This window comes from Xenopus laevis, chromosome 1S (assembly GCF_017654675.1).
Source record: "Xenopus laevis strain J_2021 chromosome 1S, Xenopus_laevis_v10.1, whole genome shotgun sequence".
Lineage (NCBI taxonomy): Eukaryota > Metazoa > Chordata > Amphibia > Anura > Pipidae > Xenopus > Xenopus laevis.
Window position 1 is genome coordinate 98,250,147 of NC_054372.1, and position 6,000 is coordinate 98,256,146.

Consider the following 6,000-nt stretch of genomic DNA (forward strand, 5'->3'; position numbering starts at 1 on the left):
AGCCAGAAGCACCCTTGTGCCAGTGCTCAATCTAACCCACATTCTGGAGTTGATATAAACAATAAAAAGCCAATATTTGTACACAAAGAAAAGAATTGGCACATGCATACATGTTGGGGGTTATTTATTACATCCAAATGCTAAAAAATCTAAAAATCTAAAACATTTTGTTACTATCAAATCCAAATTTTTAGTGGGAAAAAAACCTGGAATTTGGCAGAAGCCATCCTGCCCAGAAATAACAGGCCCCATTTTTTTTCAGCTTTTATTTTATCTTTATTGGAATAAATATATGTAGGGGTTCTTTTAAATAAAAGGTTATCTTTAGTGGAGATTTTTTTTTTCTTGTGGTGTCCCATGTAGTGGTGAGCTGTGAGGTTCTGCTTGAAACAATTAAATTATGAGATTTCTTAGTTGCTTTAATATATAGGTGTAGGGATGTGAAAATCTTAGACACCCTTACCCATTACAGACAGGCACATCCCTAGTAAAATGGACACCTCAGTGGGTCCTTATGGGGACCTTGTGCTTATGTCATCCCTGCAGTTCTCACAGTGGATGCTAGATGGCACTGTGGTATAATATAAAAGGGCTTGAAAGCCATGAGGTAGAGGCCATTGCTGCTGAACCTTAGGCCACAGAGGTTAGGGTGGTGGAACTCATCCTGAGTTTAGTGAAGTGATAGTTATACCCTTTAATAGATCACTCTAGGAGTGATAGATAGGGTATTTAGTTGAGCAGCTCAAAGCTCCGCCGAGGAGATTAGAGGGATTAAGATCCCGGGTATTACTGACCCCATAGTAGGGCCTAAGTGTTAAACTCAGGGAAGTAAGAGTTTCTGAGTTCCACTTAAGGTAATCCTGAAGATTGGGGAAATACCTTCCAACAAGCTGCATTGTTCTCTACTTGTACTTCTTACTCTTCAGAGAGTTGTTCTATATTCACACAGTGAGTATATTGTGTAACCTTGATTGATCTCTGTTTTACTCTGTTTCATGCTCCATGGTGAACTCTGGTTTTGGTTAATAAACTCCGTTTATTGTTTAAGCAAATAAAACTACTGGCGCCCAATCTCTTGTGCATTGCACACAGTTACAGTTACACTACACCCTGCTTCCACCCCGCTGCGAGGGCTTACCCCTGAGAAAGAGAGCTCATCTGTGGTCCCAGCCCACAAAGAAAAGTAGCTAAAACTGTCTTCACATAAAGCAGTTTACTATAGCGCTACATAGGTATAGGATCCTTTATCTGGAAACCCATTACCATGAAAGCTCCGAATTTCAGAAACACTATCTCCCATAGGAATCGATCAAGCAATAAAAATTCAAATTTTTAAAAATGATTTCCTTTTTCTGGGTAATAACAAACTAGTACTTTGTATTTGATGGTAACTAAGCTGAATGAATCCATATTGGTGGCAAATGTTTAAATGATTTTTAGCAGACTTAAGGAATGGTGATCCAAATTATGGAAATATCCCTGATATGGAAAACCCCAGGTCCAAGCATTCCAGTTAATAGATCTTATACCAGAGTTAGGGCCGAGTCAGGCCAGCCAGGCACCCTAGGCAACCTGGCCGGTCCCGGCGCTGGCTGGGTGTGTGCGCATGCATGCAGTGACACATGCACATGAGCAAAATCACTTATCGACTGGGAAACTGCGAGGAGAGAGGGGACCGGACATGGAATAGGCGACAGAGAAGGTACGCCCTAAGCACGTGCCTACCCCCAGTTCCTGTAGTTGCCTGTAGTGCATTAAAGTTCACCTGCATGATGTTAGTACTCCCACAAATTTCTTTGGGTGGCTTAGCAGGCCCACCAATAAAATGTTGGGCTCATCGCTGTCCCTTGTTCATAAGTTTAAAAAGCAAACAAAAATCTGAACAGAATGTTCTTATTTAAGTTTCTAAACAAGTTTTACTCGTAATAACTAGATTAACAGGAGACTTGCTCAGTCAGAACACCCTGCTTGAACCTGGTGACACTCGTAGCAGGTGTTAAGGAATTTTATCAGCTTACACTCACAACCACATATATACTGTTAGTGAGTTCTGTGACATCACCAGAACTCTGCCAGAACCTAGCCCTTGTGTTGCATTTACTACTCAGGTCAAAGTAAAGACTTATGCTTTAGAAAAGCTGCTGAATAACACTTTAAAAAGACAGAAAGTAAGTAACATAATAATAGATCTACAAATGAGAATGTAATTGCATTTTAATGGGTATATGTATGAGCAGGATAGAATCAGAATACAGATAGGTCGACAGGGACCTACTGAAACTAAGGAAACTAAAGAAAAAACAATACTACAACATTGTGTAGCCTCAAGAAATGTAATCAAGAAATGTAGGTTAAGGTGAAACGTAGGGGTGTGATGTATCATTTTAAATCGTATATAACAGAGCTTTTACAGGGGGTCTTTAAATTAACTTTTAGTTTGATGCAGTGATTCTGAGACAATTTGCAACTGGTCTTCATTTTTTTAATTATTTGTGTTTTTTAAATGATTTAGCTTTTAGCTCAGCAGCTGTCCAGTTTGAAAATTTAGCAGCTATCTGGTTGCTGGGGTCCAAATTACCTTAGTAAACTAGGCAGTATTTGAAAGAGTCAGAAGAAGAAGTTAAATAATTCAAGAACTATAAAAAAGAAAAAATGAAGGCAAATTGAAAAGTTGCTTAGAATTAGCCAATCTATAACATTCTAAAAGTTAACTTAAAGGTGAACCACCCTTTTAAAAGTACTTGGGGTAAAGGGTGCTCTTTGCACTTCTGTATAGTCGTGTCATTCTTGTGTCTTTTGATGCAGGGGAACCCTAGAGCTACCAACACATCTGAACCAAACTGGCTCCAAGGTTCCAAAAGGGCCATGCATCAAGTAGCTCCAGGGTTCACACAATGGCAGTTCTGGTAAAAGTAAGTCACGCGTCACTCGTTCACTGAATGCTGAAAATGTCGGCAATCAACTTTTAACACTAATACGTCCGATTTTCATCTGTTAGTGTTATTGTGCTAATCTTAACATTTAGTCCACAACTACACCAAGCACAACTCTCCCTGGTGATCGCATTGAGGCTGGAATTGACAGCACACTGATTTTATTAAGGTAGATCTCATGACTAGATCACAGCATAACAAAGTCAAGGCACCCCTGCTCTATGCAGGGCCAGTCAGTTATTCTAAATGAGTAAGGCCTCGTCTTGAGTATGCAGTGCAGTTTTGAGCCTCAGGCTTTAAGTGCAGAGATATTTAAGTAAACTGGTAATAAGAATAGAATAATTAAATAATGAAAAAGGACAATCTAGATTAGGAATGTTTTCTCTGGAGAAAAGTCACTTTGAGGGTTTGTGCACAAGCGTGGTGCGGGGAGGCGGTGAGGCCAGGGGGGCCCTGAACAGCAGCCCCGGTGGGCCCAGGCCCCCCAGTCCGACCCTGTCCTTATTGGTGGGTTCGGGTATGCCAATTAGGGCTGACCCTGCCTTATATAAGGCCAGCCCTCCTCACCACCACTGACTGAGCATTGACCTTACTGAGCACTGAGGAATGGTCTCTAGCTCTGTTTCCTGCTCTAGTCCCTGACCATACCGTGCCTTGGCTGTGCCTTGTCTAGCCTTGCCTGCTCCAGTCCTGTCTCTATGCCCACACTGTCCTGTCCTGCTCTGCCTAGTCCTGTCTCTGTGCCTGCACCATCCTGACTCTTCGTCCTCATCACCCTGATCCTGTCCTTTTCTTTCCGTGTTCTGTATGCACAAATGGCTCCAACCTGAAGGACTCACCTCTGTCTCCTCAGCGCCCCCTACCTATCCCTGATACCTGCAGGGTGATGTTGTGTGGCAAATTCTATTAATGCCTGGGTGTTTTTTTTTAACAAGCATAATATCAAAGACTATTGTAATCTTAAAATCCACAGTGAGTGTATAGGTAGGCCTGCATATAAATATATATATATATATATATACACACACTCACTGGGGTTTATTTGGAAAGGTTAATGTCACCTTTTTCAACCCAATTTACTATATAACTATGTGTGTTGTTATGTACTGTTATGCACAGAGCTGTGTTATATGTTATCACTTTAAAAATTCTGTATATGTAGTAATAACTGTAAAGGAATGTAAAGGGGTCGGATTCCAACTAGTTTAAAAGTCAAAATTGAATTGACAATTAATCCAAATCGTAAGACTTCGGCTCCGCAGACCTGACAGAAGATTTGGCATCTCATCACGTTCCCAATCACAAATGTTATTTTTGTTCTTTACTCTTGGGCTCAGTTCATATTTACAAGTAGTTTCCAAGCAGTCCAAGTTGTCAAAGCTAAAAAGAAGCCTGGAACTTAGGTTTTTGCACAGAGACCCTGTTCTGTCTTGATTGTTTAGGTTATATTATTCTGTTGCCAACTGTTGCATTAGTCTTGCCGGGCAAAAAGACAACATCAGATGTAAGGACAGTATAGATGATTAAGTGCCTATTACTTGTCAAAACATCAATGTCTATTGTGGTTTAATTTTTACCAATATCAGTTTTATGTTCAATGTCAACATACAATGTATTGTGTAGAGCTGCATAATAAAAAATTGTCATTGATTCTTTAGGTATTAAAGGAACAGTAACACCAAAAAATGAAAGTGTCTTAAAGTAATAAAAATATAATGTACTGTTGTGCTGCACTGGTAAAACTGTGGTGTTTGCTTCAGAAACACAACTACAGTTTATATAAACAAGCTTCTATGCAGCCATGGGAGCATATACAAAATTATGTTATCTACTATGTGTCCTGTGCTTGAATGGCTGCCCCCATGGCTACACAGCAGCTTGTTTATATAAGCTATCGTTGTTTTTCTGAAGCAAACACGCCAGTTTTGCCAGAGCAGGGCAACACTGCATTATTTTGTCTATCCTTTAAAACACTTTAATTTGTTGTGTTACTGTTGCTTTAAATGGGTAGCTCACATTTAAATGAACGTTTAGGTATGATGCAGACATTTGCATATGGTTTTAACTTTTATTATAATTATTGAACTTTTTGTTCTGCAGGACTCCAGTTTGGCATTTCAGCAGCTATCTGGCTGCCAGGGCCAATTTACTTTAGAAACCAGTCAGTGGATTGAATCATGAAGGATGAATTTCTGAAAGAGGAATTGGAGAAGTCCTGAATAAAAAGATAAGTAAGATAAGTAATAGAAACATTATAACAATACAATTGTAACCCTCGCAGAGCAACTGTTTTTTTGGTTGCTATGTTCATAAAAAATCATAAAAAAGACCAATTTAAATTTTGCCAAGAACAAGATGTAAGGCATTCACTTAAGACAAAATACTGTACCTCTTTAAGGCATGGATTCCCAAACTGAGGGACTGGACAGTGCTTTGAAAAAGGGACTTCCCAGTGTGACGGTTGACATGACTGTACTTTCATGTGTATTAGACGGGTAGTCAACCTGTACATCTTTAGTTAAATCCTAATGATGAATTATATAGATAAAAGGTAGCTTTATGACCTTTTTCCCAATAAGATGACATACCATTGTGATCATAACCACCTTAATGCCATTTACTGTAAACTGAACATGACATTTCAAGGACCTTCCAACTTTTTTCTTCTTTGTTGTCTTGTCTGTGTTTGGTATCCTTCTATCTATTTTCCAAGTTGTTATATGATGCTGTTTTACTTTTACCTGTACCCTGTCTATTTACATCTTATTTCTCTGCTTTTTTTAAAATTGTCCCTTCTTAGTGCAAACTCTTTATTCCCGTTTCCCCAACCCATATGATTTCTGCAGTCAAACCTCATCAGTATTGGCATTACCTATAATATTTTGCAATTTAATATCTCAGCTGCCACATTATTGTCCCAATTCCTAATTACCTGGTAATGTTGCTTATTTACTACCTGCCTGCAGAGGGCAGCAGTATATAAGCATTGCTTTCTTATTGCTGTTTATTGCTATTGCTAATTGCTGCATGAAAATGCAGTGGATGAGTCTCCGTCTGGAGGGTATTT